The sequence below is a fragment of the Aythya fuligula genome, chromosome 2 (assembly GCF_009819795.1).
Source record: "Aythya fuligula isolate bAytFul2 chromosome 2, bAytFul2.pri, whole genome shotgun sequence".
NCBI lineage: Eukaryota > Metazoa > Chordata > Aves > Anseriformes > Anatidae > Aythya > Aythya fuligula.
In genome coordinates this window covers 112,455,486-112,477,422 of record NC_045560.1, presented here as the reverse complement: position 1 = coordinate 112,477,422, position 21,937 = coordinate 112,455,486, and the positions used below count along the sequence as shown (strand labels likewise).

The 21,937-nt window shown below is 34.3% G+C and overlaps 1 protein-coding gene across 4 annotated transcripts in view; it reads left to right on the top strand.

Moving 5' to 3' along the window:
* Positions 1 to 21,937, top strand: part of SNTG1 (syntrophin gamma 1) — a 370,856-nt gene that overhangs the window by 130,113 nt on the left and 218,806 nt on the right. The window contains exon 2 of one of the 4 annotated variants that reach the window (XM_032180787.1): positions 869 to 917. The exons of the other annotated variants lie outside the window; for them this stretch is intronic. The gene's annotated coding sequence lies outside the window, so the exon portion shown is untranslated. The remainder of the gene's footprint in view (positions 1 to 868; positions 918 to 21,937) is intronic. 4 annotated transcript variants of the gene reach the window in all.

Below are 21,937 nucleotides of genomic sequence, written 5' to 3'. Positions count from 1 at the left end.
ATGCACTATACATGTATATATATATTTTATTTATTTATTTATTTATTATTTTTTTTGTAAAAGAACCATGGCCAAAATACAGAAGGAAGTCTGTAAAAAGGCTTGCAATAAATCCAATGGTTTCAGGTACATAAAATGAATATCAAGGAGGTTTTTACTGCAAATATTTTAATTATCTGTTGCTACATAGGAGAACATTTAAATTGCACTATATAGCACTCAGCTATGCAGTTATTGATACAATTTTTACAGTAGACTGTAAATCGTTCACAATACAGAAAAGTTGTGATTGTGTCTGAGATGCAATTTAATTTTATTCTATGAGTTTCATATTCTTAAATTTTTGGAGATTAAACAATCAAGATTTGAGAATACCATGACAAAGCAAATTGCACGAATAAAGGCAGAAATTAATTTGAAGCACAAATTAAAATTCATACATCAGAAAAATAAAAATAGGAGTAGATCAAAGACTGATTTAAGGAGAATGGTTGCAATTTACGTTGAAAGCACCTTGTATGACTGTTTCTGCTAGCTACAGTAATTGAAACAAATAATTGTAGTGTCTAAATTAAAGTCATTAATCAAAAATTAATTATATATCATCAGATAGTCTGCCACTAGAAGTGTATGAATGTATTGTTCTGCATGAGTCCTTGACAAAACATCTTTTCCTGTCTTATAACATAGCTGAAAAGTTCTGTTTTACTGATAGAGAATTCCTGGAATTCCACTTCTTTTTATTTTGGCTCTTATATAGCCATTTTTTAATTGTTGAACCATATAATTTATATGTGTGAGAATTAGAACATATTGTAGAATTTTGTTAATATATTTAAGGTTTCGTTTGGTTTTGATGTCTTTGCAGGGAGAAGATTTTTGAAACAAGGACGCAGTCAGTGGTTGAAGGTGTTCGGGTATAATTTGTTATGTATTTCATTCATTATAACTTTAAATTTGTTTCTCTTTTCTCATTCAATCTTCTTGAGATCTTGCAGATGAGTGGCAAAAAAGCATGCATTAAATTTCTCTGGTAGGCTACTCATTGCTTTAGTATGTATTCTGATGAATTTTAATCTCTGTTTATTTATAAGCAAGGCTAGCAACATCAGTGGTGCTAAATAAAACTGATGTTTCCTATGTTAAGGCTTTGTCTTCTATTCCTTAAAAATTATTCTTGCAAAACTAAGGATGTAACTGCATAATTAGAAGCTATATCACAAAATATTTGCAAAATGCTGCATTCTGATAACAGAAGCATTCACAGCTCTAGTGCTTCTGGGTTTTTGAGGAATAGTTTTGAAACTTTAATAGCATTCTTCTTCCTTCATTTTGTTAAGCTGCTTAACTATGGAACATATGTTGGCCATCAATATTAACTTAGCATAAATGCTCCAAATTGGCATTCTATCCTTCATTTAAAAAGAATAACAAATGGATCACTCCCAGAGAGAGAATGAATAAGTATTCTCTCCCGTGCCTGTATTTCAGACCACATGTACGCTAATGCATGAAGTAAAAAATAATTGTGCAGAGATGCATGTACGTGTCTATATGCATTTGCTTTTAAAAAGGGTATGGAAACATAAGTATTACTAACTTTTTTTCTTTTTCTTTCTTTCTTTTTTTTTTTTTTTTTTTAAATTATTTCTATCAAAGTCAAACTGGGCCATTTGTACTGTATAATCTCATATACAATACTTAACATGCTATTAATCAAGATCTATGCAAAAATGTTAGATGACTGTGGAGAAAAAAAAAAAGTTTATATTCTCCATATTGTCTCCCATTAGCATACTCTTAAGTATCTGAACTGGTGTGGCAGACATGTTGAAGATTATATGCATCTTCAGGAGTGTTTTTCTTGTCATATTAAATGATGTTCCAGTTTTGCTTTTTGTTTTTTAGAAGACTAGTCAATGTTTCTTTTTGGAATTAGGATATCAGCACGATTAATGTGATTCTATTGAATGCCACTTAAAATGCATTATTATATCTATTATCATGTTAATCTTCACTTACAGTCTCAGTCATGTACTGTAAAATAATTTGCATGCAGTTTTCTCATGTTTAGCCTGTACTGTAGGAGGAATTTCCTGTCTCCATTTAAGTTACATTAATCAGAAGGAACTAAATTACTACTAAGCATTTACAAAATATTTATAAGAAATAGAGTAAAAGGTACTATAGAAGATTATCTGACAGTCTTCAAACAAATCGATAAACTGATTTCTGTACAAAGAACCATTCCAAACAATTTTAAGGGGTGTTTCCATTGACTCATTAGTTTTGGGTTAAGATCTAAACATATTTATTGAAAGTATACAGGACTGAATAAACTGCAGTGAGATGGCTGCTCAGCAGCTCAGACAGAGGTCTTTGGAGCTTTTGGTGAACTTGTTGGCTTTGCACTATAAAGTTCTATTCTTTGAAGAGACCAAAAACTTGGTAACAAAAAGTGACTTTGATTACTTAAAAAACATCAGAAAAGAAAGCAGTTGGGGTCTTCCTTATTCAGAGTGAAGTAGACGCAGTGTTTAGGATCAAAATTAGGCATTTATTCTTCTACAAGTCTCCTGTGTGACAAAAGACGGATCAGAGTGCCTATATACTTTATCTGTATTTTAATATTTCATAGTATCTGTATATTTTGTATTTTGAATTCAAGCATCAGTCCATGCTAAAGCCCATTCTCCATTGACTAATTCAGCAGGGGTGGTGGAAAACCTGTGTATAGAAGAAAAAAAAAAGGGTCAGATTGAAAGCTGGAGTCCACATTATTCCTCTGTGCAATCTGAAGTGCAGCACTGTTTGCACTGTAGAGCAGCTAAGCTTAAGAGGCCTTATCCCATGCTCTGTCGGAGTCACATCCTGTGGTTGACAAAAGGATTAACACTTTATTGGGCTACTTCCTATAATTGTGTACATTACAGAAGATGTACACAGGCTTCAGTCCTCCTGTTGGAAATCCCATAATCCTGTGGATTCACCAATAGCCTTTAACCATGTTTAAGGCTGAAGTTTCTCTGACCAGTAGCAGAGAATTGCTGTATTCTTCACTGCTCATCTTCAGTAATGTTTTTCAATACTTCTTTAGTTTGAGAACACATTGCAAATGGCAAAGTACTTGCATTTTGTGACGTTGGAGACATAAGTAATGTAAATATCAAGCAAGAATAAACTTTCTTGTACCACCTACTGTAGGGTGCACATTTATTTTGCTTTCAGTTATTCTGAAATGTCTTATAGCAGTCACTGTTGGGAACATTGTATTGATCTACAATGGCAATTTCTGTTTGTAGTTTTCTAATGGTTCCCTATCTATCCAACGACAGAGCTCTGTGGAAGGAAAGATTACTTAGAAATAAAGGAGCTCAAAAAGGCCTTTGAAACCTTTGGTGTGATCTTCATGCATTCTAAATAGCTGATTTCTTGAGTCATCTCACAATGGTTGTGAATGCTTCTGACTGTGCTGTTGGGTTAAAGGAATGCAGCAGACAGCTTTCTCTTGTAATATATAAAAAGCTAACATCCAAACAAAAATCCTTCCTGACAAAAGCTGTGGCTTGTGTCAGAAGTGAAAATTAAATGCAAGATGGATGACTCAATCCAAAACGGCACTTTAGCCTTGAGGACACACTAGCACTTTTTATTGTGTAATCTGTAATTAGAAACCAGCAAATATCTTAATGCCCAAGAAGAAAAAAACAAAAATACAAAATATGTGTATTTCTTAATGAATTAATAAATTAGATCAGTAGAGAAAACAGGTATGTACTATCTGTGAAATGAAGACATAATAAGAACTAATTGCCTAATGAGTTCAAAGTTTATTTAATTTTGATGTATTAACATGCACAGTTAGGAAAAAAAAGCTGTGTCTTTGGGTCGTAATTAATATTTATTCATTTTTAGATATATGCACATTTATAAAATATATTATAATTGTATCTATTCTAAAATATATTCTCATGTATGTATAAAAGTACCTTTCATTTGTTTTATGAATATAAGCAAAATAGATTAATGGAAGCAATATTTCCACTTATTTCTATAGCTCACTTTTCTTTGTCATATAAATTAAAATTGATTTTCATGTTTGTTCCACTTTAAATTAATAAAATTAAAAAAATAAAATCAAATCAAAGAAAAGAAGATATTCTCAGATATTTTCAACTCGCTGTTGTTAAACACAGGGTTGAACCAAAGTCTTAAAAATACTTTATACCTAGAGGCATCTTCATACAAATAAATGTTCACTCTCATATTAAATAAATAAATTAATTAAATTAAATGTTTCAATCTTCTGTCAAAAAGTAAGGAGTACAGTGCTCTATTTCACATTGAAAGAATGAGGAAAAAAGATGCATCTTTCAAACAGAAAGAGCTAGTTCATGGTAAGAAAAATAAATACACATGAGATTTTTTAAGAAGCAACCTTTTAAAAATCACCAACTAAACTTGAACAATTCTGGTACCTATTACTCTTTTCACGTATCCATGAATTTACATAAAATATTTGTATATAAAAATGTTTATCACAGAACAGTACACAAAGTTCTTTGGGATTATCTTTTTTAAGGTAATTAAGCTAAGCCTAAATTATTCAGATTTTCAGCTTTGTGTGAAAACTCAGATGTTGGACTTTTAATCACACAGTTTTGAGCTCTAATGCTCAAATACAACCATTCAAAAAACAGCTGCTCTAAGAATTCTGAACTGAAGCAGTATCAGGGATACAGAGCAGTCTTTTCCCATGAGCAAAATCATTCTGTATATCCATATTAAAAAACTCTCATAGTGAGTTTATTAAGAAATTGTAAGTCTGAGTAACATCAAAAAATGTCTGTCTCATATGTGAGAACATCAACAGTTAGTAGGTTACAGCAAAACTGTATGTTCTGAGCTATTTGTTCAGGAAATAATAAATATATTGCATTTCCAGTTAAGCATGCAATAACGTACCCAAATCACATTTGTCACATAGAACAAGGCAAGTTTTTTATTATTATTTTTTATTGTTTATTTTATTTTATTTTATTTTATTTTATTTTATTTTATTTTATTTTATTTTATTTTATTTTATTTTATTTTTATATTGCTTACAAAGATGTTTAAACCTGGTATGCTACTAAGTACAGACATTTCTTCTTTCAGTAGGAAGGAGGAAGACTAAAAGATGGCAAAATCAGATAATTTTAACTGTCTTTTCCCTATTTCTGTATCTGGTTTTAAAATAATATTTATTTATTCATGTATTTATTTATTTCATATGTAGGAGGAGGCTCTAGTGATTAAAAACATTTTCAGTTGTTGCAGTGGTGTGGAGGCAAGCATAAAGAAAAGGATGACTGGCTCGTTCGTGGTAATAGGGCTAGCTTGGACCCATGCTTACTAGGTCTTTTGTTAGGCTGGATATTCAAAAATGATCAGCTTTAATTCTGCCCCACTGTGGTCAGGTACAACTGACTCCCTTGGATTTCAGAGATTTTCAAATTCCACAGCTAAATTTATGTATCTGCAGTATGTCTTAAGTCTAAAACCACAGCTGAGAAAGCAATGCTCTATTCTCTTTTGAGAATGAGATGCTGTTGTAGCATCTTATTTTTTAGTCTTTTATGCTTTTTCTCTAAAATATCAAATATTCCACACATAGACGTTGTATATAAACATTGACTGTAAAATAGTTTTGATGGAAATTTCCTTTCTCTCAGTGCATGGTTTGTTCTATTGTCTTTATGGCTAGTCTGGGTCAATAATTTCGTTTTCACTGTCTGTGCTTAAATCCATTAAGTATTAAGTAGCTAAATTTAATGCTTAGATATTAAATACTGAATTGTGCAAGTCATGCAAATTTGATTTGCAGAGGTTGACAGTAGGCCAAATCTAAAGCTCAAACAGAAGGCTGTCTTTGGGCCAAATTCTCTGCCATAGTATCACAAAACCCGAAGACTCAGTTCTGCTGATCTGAAGATCTATTGCAAATGGCCAAATAACTACTTGAGTATCTTCAGCAGCCTCCTACCCAATAGAATGGAGTCTAGTAAAATATGTATTTAGGACATAAAGAAATCAATACAACTTCATCAGTCTAAAACCTATTGCATGCTGTTTGTGTCATTAGCTCAATGTCTACCATCAGAGAAAAAGAGGTTTCCCAGTGATTAAGATGTATATACTATGTTAGAATATATTTGCCTTAAGCTTTTCTAGTCATGGCCTTGTGGCAACTGGTGGTCACCATCTTACAATGGGGCAAGTAAAATTTCCTTAAATCTCAGGCACATTGTGAGGATGATGAACAGACATCAAAAGATCACAGCTTACATATACCGTGGTAAAATAAATACATGTACGACTCCTTCATCCTAAAAATGATCTGAATTTCTTTGTTGTGACTTTCAGTGGTTATATCATTGAACAGGACTTTGGAGTCCATCAGTCATAAAAGAGTGCAAAGCATTGCATAAAAGAGTGCATGGAGCAGAATTTTTGCACAAATAATCTGGGACTGGTTATAGATTTTTCTTTTTGTCTTCATTTTGTTTGTTTGTTTTAATTGTCATATTCTTGAAAAAATAGAAATATTTTGAAGATGCATTAAATTGAAATCACCATTATTTATTCCCTTTTGAGCAAAAAGTATGTGAAATCTTATCCATGGCAAAGTGATGAAGAGTGTCCTGATGGAGCTATAGGTAATGTTGAGTTTCTGGTTTCATTTTCATATTTGGAATTTACATTTCCAAAAGTTACAAGTTTAATCATTGTATTTGCTAATATTCTTAAAACTTATGGTCATTATATGTTGGCTACATTGTGGTATGCCTACTATGTATTAGATATAGAGAGATACATTCATATTGGGATAGTTTATATATTCAAAGATTAGGGTAGTGGGGTTGCAAAGGTTGTGGTTTTATTCATAGCCATGTGTCTTATTGCTATTACACAAGACAGTGTTTTCAACACGTGCCAGAATTTGTAGATTTCTGCCTAAACATCATGGAGAAAGACAACACATTGAATTCCTTACTCTCTTTATTATTTTTTTTCTCAAATTTTCACAAATTAAATTTTATTATATCTAGTACTCTCATTTTATCTATATGGATGTATTTAAAGCCTAGTAGAAAGTTGCACAAGAGACACCAATTATGTATAGGCATCCATGCCTTGATTTTTATTACTATGCTTAGAGCTTAGACATGTTCACCATATGTTCATAACATGCTCATCAAAAGGAATTTGGAAATGGTAGAAATTCTCATTGGCTTTTACTGCAGTTATTTATCTTCCTCATAAAACAGTGTTGGTAAGAATTACACCGTTACTAAAAAAAAGTGAAGGAACATACAGTGGTCTATCCTTCCTACAATTGTATGCTCTGTATCTCAGATTTTTATGTAACTTTAACATAAATGAATGCTATGCTATGAATGCTATGAAGCAAAAATCAGCTATGCTATCTCTCAGTTGTAGCTTTTCCACTTGCATTTCACAGACCTACAAAAATTGCATAAAGAGTTTTGATGTCATGATATGTAGTGCCACCATAATACTTAATATTTAGGTGCCTAGCTAACTCAGTGAGGTTTGGGGTCCTTAAGGCATCCCAATGTTTGCTAGCCTGAGAACTGTCATGCACCAGAAAGCTACTTTAGTGAGTAAGTCCCTTTTATGCCTGAGCAGTTTGGAAGGAGTTGCATGCCTGAGAAAATCTTTATAAACATAACCAAAACTACAAGGTTTTAGGTCATACCTGTAAAGACTTGGGGTTCTTTGTTGTGCACTCTATTTTTCATTAAGAAACAATTGAATGAGTTCCTATTGCACTGCTTTCTTTTGTTTCTCTTACTGAAACAAAGTATGTTAAAATCTTTATCTAGGAATAGAGTTTATACCCTTCATCAGTGGAGCTATTCATCCTCAAAGGTACCAGTGAATGAAAAAGTCTCTGCCGTACTGGCTGATTTGCCTTAGGAAAGACAAATAGGCCCAATGGAAGTAGAAACAATACATTCAAAACAAAGAATATGAGCGAATTCAAGCAGCCTCAAAGAGTATTTGTAAAGCTACAACTCACAAGTTAGAGCTGTGTGTTTCAATAGTACTGTGATGTACTGTGAGAAAACTGATTGCACTAGTTTTATTACTGTAGGCTTTGGTTTGATTACTTAAACCAAAGGGATTCCAAAAATCCAATTTTCTTTTTGCTGGTTTGTAGTTTTTTTTACTTTCTCTTTTGTCTTAATAGACGAAAGTCTCCTAGTTGGTTTAACAATCTGACTGAGATTATCAAATGACATTGTGCAGTGTAATGAGAGCACAGAACCTAAGTCTCTCATATCCTGTAAGAAAATCTTTCATGAATTCAATATGTATATATGTGAATGTTTGAATTTTCAGTGCTGCATGAGAATGCTTGTTTATTTAATTAGACTGAAAAAAAAGGTGCAATTACACTTATGCATTAAAAAACTTTGGTAGCCAATTCAAAATTCAGAGAATTCTTTTATTTTTATAATTTCTATTTCTAGAAAATTAAGTTTTCATCATGTTGAGTGCTTGTTGGCCCTGATTATCTGCATTTCAAATAAACAAATGAACAGTATTCAAATAAAAAAGAATTTATGCCATTCACTTTATAGGAAAGTGCCTAGTGAGCCACACATTGTTTTGCTCTATACCAAGAATGGTCTACAGCTGCCATTCATTCTTTGCAATTTTTTTCCAGCAATGCATTTTGTTATTGTCTGATAAATGGTCTGAGTAGACATCTCAAAAGTAGTAATGGACAAATCTTGGCAAGTTTGGGAATTTCAGTGCAAATGAATGCCAAATACTGCTCAACTCTTTTGGCAGTGGCTGTGGGTAAAGGTACATTATGAGAAGCTTTACTGTAGAGTGTTTTAGCAGGAGCCAGTAATCTCCCTAAAAGCTCACTTTATGCACTCTGAGGAAAACTTACTGAAGAAAAACTGAACATCTTGCTCAAAACCCTATCTAAGCAATGTGCATGCAAAATTGTGATTCCAGATATTGCAGTTTTACTGTGTGTGGAAGTGGTCCCCAATACGCTGTAGATGGAAGAATGTACAGTGTTATGTTTGTGTTGTACTGGCAGAGCAGCCATCTGCTGTTGAGTTAGCTTTGGATGCTGATGTGGCAGTCTCTGTAATTCCTTGAACTGTCTACCTGAAATACTTCGGAGTTTAAACCGAAATTTGCTGATTGGGATTGCTACATCTGGGGATCTATCCTACAAGCAAATATGACTTTTTTGTTTGTTTGGTTGGTTGGTTGGTTTTTCTCTTCCTACTTCAAATCTCTAGGGAAACTTCCTCTTCACTTTTTGTGTCACTGGTTTGTCATGACCACAGTTAAAATCCTTCTTGTCATTTGGGAGTGTTTCAAGCCCGCTCACTGGGCTGCTAACTTTGGGCCCAGGCAGGTTCCAGCAGCTCTCTCCAGCCCTGGTCTCTCTGCTAAAACTCAGGGCACAGAGCAATATAAAAATGGAGATCTGATTTGGAAATAAAAATTGTTGAAAGTTAGAGTCTAGGAAAGTAAAAATTAAACAAAGGAGTAACTATGTGGAGCTGCACAAGCTGTGGTGAATGCAAGCCAAAGTAATGAGTCTGAAAGCCAACGTATTTGGAAAAAGCAGCAGGAATCCCTGTGGCTTAAGTGGCTTTCCAAGTGTTTGCAACTGGTAACAGAATGCGTGCAGTGTGGGCAAGCAGGAGCACTAGTGTTGGAAGATTTAGTCTCTGAAGAAATTAACAGTTTTTCAGGAGACAATGGATGCTTACAAGCAACCCGGGATGGTAGTTTTAATTCTGACAGAGGTACATAAAACAATGTTGTGCCAGCAATATTGTTATTATTAGTGATATTAGTGTCAATAATAACAACAACGACAACAATATTAATAAATAATAATAACAGCAGTAGTTAGGTAAAGGCAGGACTTAGAGGGATGATCCCATTCGCACTGACTACTCAGATAAGCTAACTGGCATCTGTCAATGTCCAACGAGCTGGCTAGCTATCCATTCCTACTGCACAACTAGAGAGGTGCCATAGGGGGAGAATATTGATTGGTTAAAAGGAATCACATTATTTATCTTACATCTATTGCCCTGATAAAAGGAAGTAATTATTAGAAGGCTTAGGCATGACCACAAGATGTTATTTCAAAACACTACTCTTAAGGAGTTGGGAATTCTCTTAAGAGACAAGTGAACAGGCACCTGAAAGAGTTCAGTTCTTTAAGGGTCAGGTTCTGAGAAAAGATTCTTGGCCTTAAGAGGTTAAAATGGGATGTAAATTTTTGACTGTTCTGGAAAATATTGAGAGACAAGAGGAACTCATCACTTATTGTTATAAAGTAATTAAGACACTGTGTAAGAGAGCTTTTCCCCTATTTACGTAGAACTGAAATGTTTTGAGAAACAGCAGGTGATATTTTTCTATACTTGGTAAGTAAGATTCTGGCAGTTGGTCCTAGAAAACCAGGACAGAGATTTATGATCACTAATGACTCCTTGTGGGAGTGATATCTGGGCTATGTTTTTCATCCTATGCACTTTTCTGAGAAAATGTGGGAGTGTTGTGATTATTCTGGAGGTAGTGGAGTTCATCTAGATGGTATTTTGATCTGGAATGAAATAGCAGAAGAATAGAACTGGTGACCTTAATGAGTTCCCCCTATCCCCAAAACCAAACTTGTAAAAGAATGCATTGTTGAGGAAACTAAGTTTGTAATGAACCCAGAGAATAAGCAGGCTTTTTTTTTTTTTTTTTTTTTTTTTTTTTTTTCTTTTTTTTTCTTTTTTTCTTTTTTCTTGTTTTCTATTTCCTAAAATGTAAACAAAAGAGCTGGAAGTGAAAAATAAGGATGGATTAAGTGGCATTGATCAGTCTGTGACCAGCTCCTCCATCCTATATAATTTCTATGTAGTTTGTTATTATCTCAGTCAGAGATGTTTGTTCAACTGGCCATTCATTTTGCATTCAGACCTTTGAGTTCAGTCTAGCTCCCATAGATCAGGACCTTCCGCAATGCCTGTTTTGCATTCAAACGGACAACCTAAGCCATCCACAGATTGGAACAGAATGGCCTAAACTTTTAATACTTTCATTCTTGATGACTAGAGGACATAATTCCTCAACATCTGAGTACAGATGTGATCTGTATTTACTTCTTCATAACTCCTTTGAGCAGATTCCAAGTAAGGTCTTTCTGTTACTTAGCCTCGGGAAGAGGCAAACAAGAGACCATGTGTGAACTTTTAGCCTCTACATCTTTATTTTCCTGTCCTTTCCTTTGCTCTTTGGAATCTTTTAATTATAGAGACATTAGGATCTGAAATTTGTAGTCATGTACAAATAGCACTGTGTATCGCCTGGCTGTATCTGTCTTTTCCTGTGACTCTTCCCCTTGTGTGATGGTCTGAAGTACATGACAGTCAGTGGAGATTTTACGTGTCAGCAAGATACCCAAGCACAGAACCCGGCAAATCATACTTCATTGTTCATCAACCATCTTATACTTCATCTGTGCAGTAAGTGACAGCTGTGATGTTCTTACTGCAGCCTGGCCACACAAATCCCCCCAAACTAGCTAGACCTTGTCTCCACAAAGGTTATTTAGTCAAAGAAGACCATTCCGGTGTATAGCTTTTTATAGCATTTTTTATGTTTATTTATTTATTTAATGCTTTAATCTATACCCGCCTTTCATGTCATTAGCCTGGTAATAACCTTTTCTTGTATTTGCATTTGCAAATTGTCTTGAACTTTGTTTCAGCTCAGAGATTATTTTTCAACATAGGCAAAAGGGCTCTTTTGTTTGCTAATGTATGATCACAGACTAGTAGTAGTGGTTCATCTGAACAATACTTAGGTAAAGCAGACTTATTGAAAACAGTGAAATTTTCCATGGAATGAGAGGTCACTGAACCCATCATATTACGTCGTTTCACCTTGTTTCTATAGCTGCAATCTTTCTGGTTGGATTTCATAAAAGTTTGATTACATTTTGAAGTAATGTTTGTAAATTAAAGAAATGATACCAAATTTCTTAGCCTGCCATCTAATTATTGAAGACATACATGGACTTAATAGTTCACTGTTCCTTCTTCAGCTTCTAGAGAGGTAGTGACTGTTGGTTTAGTCAATTCTTTGACTCTGCATCTGTTACAGATGCACACGTCTGTTATAGACACAATATCATTGCAGTTTGAGCAAGAGTATCTTTTCTATGAGTATCTAAGGACATAGGACAAAGGTGGTAGGTAATATCCATTGTTAAAGTAACTAGGTGAATTACTAGGTATGCAGTCCTCTTTTCCTTTTGAGATGAAAAAAGTAGAAATGTAGCTGAAAGCAGAACACATACACACACACACACACATATATATAACTAAAAACAAAACCCTGTTTATTTTCAACCACAGTAAAGAACATGAAGTGCATGCATCAGACATGGGATTTGGTGAAACTGGTTTCTCTGTTCTGTAATTTTATTATATATACTTTTTTTAATTCATCATGGTAGCATCACAGTTCAACTGTTCTGTGGTGTACCAAATCATATATTGTTTGTTCTCCTGTCTTCTCTCCAGAAAGAGAAATAAACGCAGTGGAGTGGGAATTTTCTGCTTTTTTTTTTTTTTGTTTGTTTGTTTTTGTTAGTATGTGTATGTTTCTGTATACTTATGGGGTCATTTCACCCTGATGGGCAGCTAAATTCCACCACAACTGCTGTCTCACTCTCCTTCCTCAAAGAAAGAGTAAGGAAAATAAAATATGATTAAAAAAATAATAATAATAAAATAAAAAAGACAATTGAATTAAAGGAAAAAGAGAAAAAACAAGCAAAGTCTACATGGAAGCAAAGATGAAGAAAACAATTATTCTCTACTTCTCATCAATGAGCAATGTTCGGCCATGTCCTGGGAAACAGGACCTCAACATGCGTAGTAGGTGTTCCAGGAGAACATACTGGTCAGTTTAGGTCAGCTGCCCTGGCGATGTCCGCACCCCTAGTCTACTGGGATGGGGGGGGTTGGAGAGAGTCTTGGTGCTGTGCCAGCACTGGTCAGCAATGGACAAAACATTGGTGTTCTAGATGCATGTGCAGAGCTCAGCACTGCATAGGATGCTAGTTCCATTGAGTAGGTAGGGGAGTGCTATTATATGTTACTAGCAAGTTATTAGCACTTAATATTGTGCTGTTAAAGCACTTCTTCTGGAATCTGCCAAAAATACCTGCATATGAGGAAGATCATAAATAGGTGTCCTTTTAAGCATCTCCCCTGGAACCTGGCTATACCCATCACATAGCACAGCCGTATCTTGTGGTCAACTTCACTGAAGCCTGCAGAGAGGATTGGAACAACAGGATGGCCATTTGCCCTTTATTCACTAAAAGGAGAATGTCCCTTAAGAATGTGAAATTTACTTTTAGCTACCTCTGACCTAATGTACCATCTCTATCATATAAAGCTTTCTGCCAGCCCCTGGTGTGAGCATGTCTCCAAGTGATTCTTCATCAGCTCTGCACACATAGTGGACTTTTACCCTGCACAGCCTTTCTAAAAACTTGAAATTTTACTTTCTAAGTGAATGTGAAAAAATATCTTGCCATTAGCAGTTTAAGATTTCAAACTGTGTCTGCCACAAGCACTTGTGTGCCTGCCTTTTGAAGACTATAATTTGAAAGTTTTGATGAAACTGCTCCTATTTACAGAAACTCTAAAACAAGTTGCACTTCCTATTTAAAACCTCAACAAAACAGTGGATTTATAACATAAATTGCTACTTTCCAAAGGTTTTGCTTAATAGTAATAATTTCATTCTAAGGTCTTTCCAGCTCAGCTAAAGAGAAGCTATTTACCGCATACTGCTGTGATCATGGTGACAAGATTCCTTCAAGAGATGTGTTGCATTATTTCCAAAGTCCCAGTTTTTTTCTGTTTCTACATTTATATACATGTATATTTATACACTATACATTTATATACATATATATATATATATATACACATATATATATATTCATGTATTGTCTTCAGTTCTTTCTAAGAAAAAGAATAATGATTTGGTATAAGATTAAAGAGTGGGTCTGACTGTGTTCACCATCTAAGTATAAAAAATTGGAGCTTTTATTGAATGGACTGATGCAGTATGGAGAGATAAGAGTTGACTTATGTTTGCTGGAAATGTAGCAGAGTCTGTTAAATGGATTTCATTTAGAATTATACAAAAAACTTAGGCATATTATAGAGATTCATAACTTTATGTATGTGATTCTCACTTTTACCAGAGTTTCTTGGTCTGTTTGACTAGTATATCTACCACTAGCTTCTTCTGTCTTTCAAGTACAACTTAGGTCTTTCAACTTGGGTCTTTCTTTCATTTAGAACATGGCTCAAAAGTTCTTTCCTGCATGCATGGGAAGACCTGCTTCTTACAGCTCTTGTGGTTATTATCTGTGGTTATTATGGAGGGAAGACACACATCGCTTTCTAGAAGCTGTAGGGAAGACTGCAAAGTTGGCAAAGACTTAACGCTCACAGGACTCAAAAAGACAAGAGTTGTTCTGGGAGCTGGTGTTTTCTTGACTGCTTGAAGTATTGACTTTGCATTACCATATCTGAGAAATGTACATTTGTGTCAGCAATCTGACATATTCACTGTGTTCAAAAAGAGCAGGTAATAATCCTTGGAAAATTTTGGATTTTTTTCAGGCTATGGTATATAATTTTGCTTGCAAAAGGACAAAGACAAGATAAATATTTTCCAATAAAATAATAGGATAAAAGCTTAAAAGTCTTAGCCTGAGCTAAAACATCACCATTGTTGAATACCAGTTCCCAGATATCCATATGTGTACATATATGTGTACATATGTGTACATATACATGATGCATTGTAAAAATAGGAACAAATTTATTTTGTACAGTTGGTAATAAAATGGCTTGAAGAAATACATTAAATTTCTGGATTTTGCTGGATAGCCTGCATGTCTAAGCTGTTCATGTCACTGTGGCTCTGCTCAGTCCTCCCATGTGCCCACTTCCAACCTGAGGAATAAGGGAGAGCAGCAGGGAGGTAACCTCAGTGTGAGGAATGTAGCTTGTTGTTGGCATGAGGACAAGAATACGTAGCTAAGACAAACAAAAATTATCCTTTAGCTGTATGATAAAGGTGATGAGGAGTTTTCTAATGTTTTAAAACCATCCTGGAATTGGGTTTCTAACAAGTGACTTACATTTTAAAGAACGTGTCTGTAAAGTGAAGGACTAGATATTTAAACAGACACTCCCATTATGAAAGGGCTAGTAATGCAGAGAGGTTCCTGTGCATAGATTTCATTGATCCTTATATATGTATTGTAATGAGGAAAAGAAGATCTCAAGTTAAAAGTAGGGGTATATTTTTTGTTTATTATTGTCTGACATTTCAAAGTTTTAGTTGTATCTTGATCTTTATTTTATTGTAAGTCTGATCATTCTTTGACATTGGGTAAACCTTAAGTATTTTTAAAGTAACAAAGAAAATGCTTATCATTTGGGGAACCCATATTTTATTGCAATGTTACAAGAATATGCATATAATTAGACATAATATGCCAGAGGAAATAGCAGCCCTTTTTATTTTATATGCTGCTATATATGTTTATGTTGGTATTTAATTGCTTGGATGGGAAGATAATGAATCCTGGTGCATACAAAATGTGTCTGTTATAATCATTTGTAATTTACATTAGAATAAGCTAGAGAGGCACATAAGAAGCCCTGAAAATATTTACATATGCTTCACTTTAAAAGTTTAAAATCAAGGAGAATATTTGCAGTTAATTACCAGTTGAAATAACAGGAACAGTCAATAACTCCAGAGAGATTCTAGAATTAATGCCTTTCTGAATCCAGCATGATTATCTGGCTTTTAGTTTTTGACTAGTCCATCATTCATAAACTAAATTATGTTTAAGAACAAATACTTATGAAAGCTAATTAACAGATACCATCCATTACAGAGTAATTCATCTATATTAACTATCATCTTAAATGACCTAAAGAGCTTATTTCTGTCCAATGATAGCAAAGGTATTTTAGGCTCAAGGTTAAAGGAAATTGTTGTATATGTCTTTTGTTTCCAACTCTGGGATGAATTGAATATATCAAATGTTAAAGAAAAATCCAAGGGATGACATGGTGAATGGAATTCCTGCAATCAACTGTTAGGACCATGTAGTGATTTGAGAAGTTTTCAATTTATTTTCCCTATCTTGTGCTTGAAAATATTTTTCAGTTTCCAGAATCAATTTTAATTTACTAGGAACTGTTTTGTGCTTTGTCTAAAATGAAGCTAAGGTGTTAGTGAAAAAATGTGTATCTCCCTATTTTCCAGGATCTGAGAGACAAGCATTCGTTATTTATTCTCCTAAATTCAACTTTTTAGCAAGAATAATAGTCATAAAGAAAATAATCCATTAGACCAAATACGTCTTTCCTGTGGTAAAACTGATTTCAAGTTATACCAGGACAGTACTTGCTCATTTTTTGTGTGTTTTTTCTTTATTTTTTCCCAGACTAAACATTTTTTTAATGTGTATCTGTGTGTGCTTACCTGGTTTTTCTAAGAGTCTGCATTAAAATGCTGTTTTAACTGAGAGCAAGGTGTCATGGAATCACAGAATCATAGAATGGCCTGGGTTGCAAGGGACCTCAAATATCTCCTAGTTTCAACCCCCCTGCCATAGGCAGGGACACGTCCCATTAGATCAGGTTGCTTAGGGCCTCATCTAACCTGGCCTTGAACACATCCAGGGACTGGGCATCGACAGCTTCTTTGGGCAACCTGTGCCAGGGCCTCGCCACCCTCTGAGTGAACAATTTCCTCCTAATCTCAAATTCAAATCTCCCCTCTTTTAGCTTAAAACCATCCCCCCTTGTTATGTCATTATCTGATTGAGCAGAGTTGCTCCTCGTATTTTTTATAAGTCCCCTTCAAGTACTGAAAGGCCGCAATGAGGTCACTCCAGAGCCTTATCTTCTCCACGCTGAACATCCCCAGCTCTCTTAGCCTTTCTACATAAGAGAGGTGCTCCAGCCGTTTCATCATCTTTGTGTTCCTCCTCCGGACCCGCCCTAACAACCCCACATCCTTCTTGTGCTGGGGGCCCCAGACCTGGACGCAGCACTCCAGGTGGGGCCTCACAAGGGCAGTACAGAGGGGAACAAAGGTAGGGATGTGCCCAGCTTGCTAACAGTTTGTTGGCTGTTCTCTGGGGTGGCTACATACATGTACCTTCAGGATATGGTTTAGTGGGGACTGTTAGTGTTAGGTCAGAGGTTGGACTCGATGATCTTGAGGTCTCTTCCAACCTAGAAATTCTGTGATTCTGTGATTCTGTGATTCAGGCAGAGAGGGGTGTGTGCATCTGTAAATATACACATATCTAGATATTTGTATATATATTACCTAGAGTAGACACATAGCTTGAATTTTCTGAATTTTCTGAACTGCCATCACAAGTGTAAAGCTGCTAAATGGTAGAAGACATATGTTTTTACAAGTAGTATATTTAAAGGTCAGCTGCACCATTTATGTAGAAAATGAGAATCAATATTTATGCAACAACATGCCTGGCAAATAAAAGTATAAACTGAGTGTCTCTTTCATCTGCATATAGCTATAAATTTTAAAATTAAATAATTGTAGGAAAAAAACAACAGCAACAACAACCAAAAAAAAAAAAAAAAACAAACAAAAACCACCACATTAAGTCTGGACATTGAAAATCTTTTAGAACAAGGGTGAGAAATGACAGTACATGTTTGAAGTGTTCATTATTACCCTTTTGGATTAATTCATTCTGTTTAATTCCAGTGTTTCATTTCCCTTCTACATCATCTTGTTTCCATGGATCCTGATTTTTTTCTTCTTTGTTAAGGAGACTAACAGTGTAATAAAGGGTCAGCTAACATTACCTATGCTTGATAATTGAATACTTTCATGAAAATCGACTATAAAAAAAAGCTTGGAGATGCCGAAATAAAACTCATGCTTTTCTTACGATCAGCTATATGTATTCACACACCTTCTAGACATTCATATTGATTGCACATAAGTAAAGTTCGGGATTGAATTTTTGTTGGCACAGTAAGTCTATCAGCTGACAGCAGAGCTCTCTGTGTTTTCTAATAGAAGATCTGGTGAATACTCTTCCAGAGAAGTTTCTCTATGTTGCACAATATTGCAATTCCAAATTTCTGCTATAAGAGGGGAAAATAGATAATGCTGATAAAATATAGCATTTTACTTGTTTTTTACTTTTGGATTGCATTTATGGTTAATAAGCTGCTATTTCCATTAACTTATTATTTACAGGGCATAATGACTGTACTTGCAAAGTTTATTTGAGGATCTTTTCAATTGTCCTCTCCAGAGTATTTGACATCTTCTATTGAATTAACAGGTAAAAATAAAGAAACAGTAGACCACTGTGAAAACCATTTCATTTTTGATCAACCTCATTTATTCAAAATAGTCACTGGAATGATGCTGAATAGTAGCCATAGCTTCCATCTCGTAGCTGTCTACATAATGTGGGTGCCCTGTGGAGCAAGGGTAGGTATAAAATGGCAAGGCGCAGCCAAGCAGAAGTGGTTAGGCCTACCCCATTTGCAGACTAATTGCATTCTTTGTGGGGTGCCTTGGGTTCTTTCCAGATGATTAAACCCACAGTTGGGTATTGTTACAGGATTCTTCTCTATATTTTCAGGAGAAATAAGAATTATACTCTTGTCTGAAAAATGTATTCTCACTATTCTTACTGATATTCTCCACATGCACTGCTGCTGATGCTATAGTCTAACTGTGGACTTCATAATTCAGAAATCCATTAGCAGGCAGGGCACATTCAGTATCCAAAGCCAAAAGTCTCAGCTTTGTGTATCATGGCTTTCAGTATGTTCTGGTGATGGATTTTTAAGACTTAAAAAGTCTCTACTGTATTTTAAAGACTTAAGGCTCTACTGGATTTTTAAGACTTCTTATGTTTTTCACTATAGCATAATAATACAGGAGTTAACAGTCCAATTAAAAATATTGATATAGGATTATGAAAACAAGGAAACAGCCTATGTCCCACCTCAGTTCTGTCTGTGGCTCCATTTAGACTTGCCTGCTAAGGCATTCTGCTGATGCACACTTTGTCCCTCTTATTCTTGGATAGCAGCACCTCTTTAAAGGGTAATGCAGTGTCCTTTGCATGAAAACAAATGATTAGGGTGAAAGAGGAAAGAAGGAATGACAGAAGCATCTCCCTCTGTTTAGGAACTGGACATAGGCAGGATGCATGTCTGGTCTGGAAACCGGAAGCCCTCTCAAGCACAGTGGTATTGACTTGTTGTGAGGTCACAGTGAATCGCTGCATCTCCTTTGGATGTCTGCATCATTACAGACATGGTTCTGGGATCACCTGTTATCTCTAGCAGGATTCACTGGCTATGAAACCTCGAGCAAGAGATTGTTGCTACCCTAAGGCTTTATGTAACAAGATGAAGAATAGTCTAAGCCATCAGAATACACATTTTGTCTGATGTAAAGTTATTGATCACCATTGTTTCTAGAAGCTGGCATGTACATCATCTATCTTTAGAGTGTCAAGTGTTTAAGAATGCATGTCTAAAACTCATTAGCATATATTAATATTCAGTTTTGAGTGATTTTTTTTTGGCTGAAGACAAAATCTTTCCTGGTCTGAGTAACGTAAGCAAACATTTATCTTCCATGAATTAAATAAAGCATGAAACATTTCACACCAGTTGATTGAAGCTAAAGCTTTATTCTGCTTTAAATTTTAAGTGCTAATGGTCTTCAGTTTTTATTCTATTTGTTGCAAGAGGACTGGGGCAGTAATTTCCTAAAAAAATTTCTGTGAATCGTCAAACAGGAATCTTTTAAATTAGGTCTCTGAATTAGCTCTCTGTATTTATTACTTTGGACATAGAATATATACAAGAATTGGCATGCTTAAGGTGCATATTTAGGTGAATGAAGTAGCTGACTCAAGATAGCTTTGTAACACAGACTCCTGTTTATCTCTCCTCTTACAATACATGTTAATAGAATGCCACCTCCTCTTTCTTACTTTTTTTCTGTTTCATTCTGGACTTTTTAACCCCTGTGACTGTTACAAATCAGACCATTTTGTAATTTCAATCCTTTATTATTTGTGTTCATGTTAGTAAGATCTTCTTGGCTATAAACTTGAATGTTTACTTTAACAATTATTAGTAGCTAAGATCCATAACTTTATTAAACTAAAGTTAAAAAATTAAACTAAAAATAAACTAAAGCCTTCTTCTGCAGTTATTTCCTACTTGCATTAGCCTTCTTTTTGCTATTTTTACAAAAGTCATGTGTGTTATTTCAAACAACCTGCTTTTTTAAAGTGTGAGAATGATTATCTAGATGATAGAATATACTCAGATTTAGAATAGATAGAATATATTCAGATTTTCCAAAGAATAGTGTTCTTTGGCTATAGATCCTCCTCATAATACATTTAATTCATTACCAGTTCCATATTTTATTCACTATTTACTTTTTTTTTTTTTTTTTTCCCAATATATAAAGGCTGAGTATTTATTACATTTGAAAGAATATTGTACTTAGGGTACTAGCATGTGATATATTTCTCCACATTATGCACTTGTTGTTCTTGGGAACTCTACTACTTTTTATTATTAAGTAATTATGTGACTGATAGTATATTTATACACAGAAAAGGATTATTTCTTTTCCATTAAGTTGCTACTAACTTCAGAGTGTGCAAATAGTCTGCAAAGCATACTATAAAGCATACTAAACTGCAGAATAGTCTCCAAAGCAAGGAATGCGCTCACTCATCCTAGACATACTTAGTCTTACACAGATTCCCCATGTGTCAACATGGAGATGTGTGGATTCCCAACACATCATATTTTACACATATTCTGTTTTCAGACTGAAAATGTTTCTAAATACTGTAATGCTGTAAATCTTCACAGAGACGAATATTTACATTAATTGTGTATAACTGGTATGCTATTTTTCCTGTCTTCAGCTTTCCTAAATGCAAGTAAGAAAATATAGTTTCATATATCTTTTTTTTAGACTCTTAACCATTTTACTTACCATGTTTTATTTGCCCAGTGTACCCTTCCATTAATAAACAGTTGCATTCATGATTAGGGAAAGAAACATCTCTGGAAAGACATTTTAGAGTGTCTCTGATACTATTTGTTTTTGTTGTTGACAACAAATGGAGCAGAGCCTACCACAATTAGGTATCTGTTTTTTGCATGTAAAGGTAGGAATAATGAAGCCAAGCACTTTAGCCAAGAATTTACATTCAAAATGCATACATAAATTCAATCATACATTTCTGCTTTCATTCAAAATCACATGCCTACATGAAAATGGGTATGTGAGTAATATTTCTTAAGGTTTTTAAGCTGTAGTTTAGCATTTTTCCTTGTTGATTTTATAGCTCATCATTTCAGCTACCAGTTAAAGATTTTTTTTTTTTTGTAATGTTACTCTCTTTTTTTTTTTTTTTCCTTTTTTTTTTTTTTTTTGGTATTACTTAGAATTTCTTGTACTGCATTTTCAGATTACTACACTTAATACTCTGTTCTGGTTTATATGCAATGAATACAAATATATTCCAATTTTAAATGGAATCTTTCATAATACATAATGTGTCAATTATTTACCAATTATTTGGGTCTTATGTATTAAATTCCTATTATCTTTTTCTTGATTATTATCAAGTTATTATAATTATCCATCATTTATATTTCTTTCACATTTTCCTATCAAAATTACTTGCTGCCTCTTTTTCAAGATATTTTTCATGCTTCATTCTTTC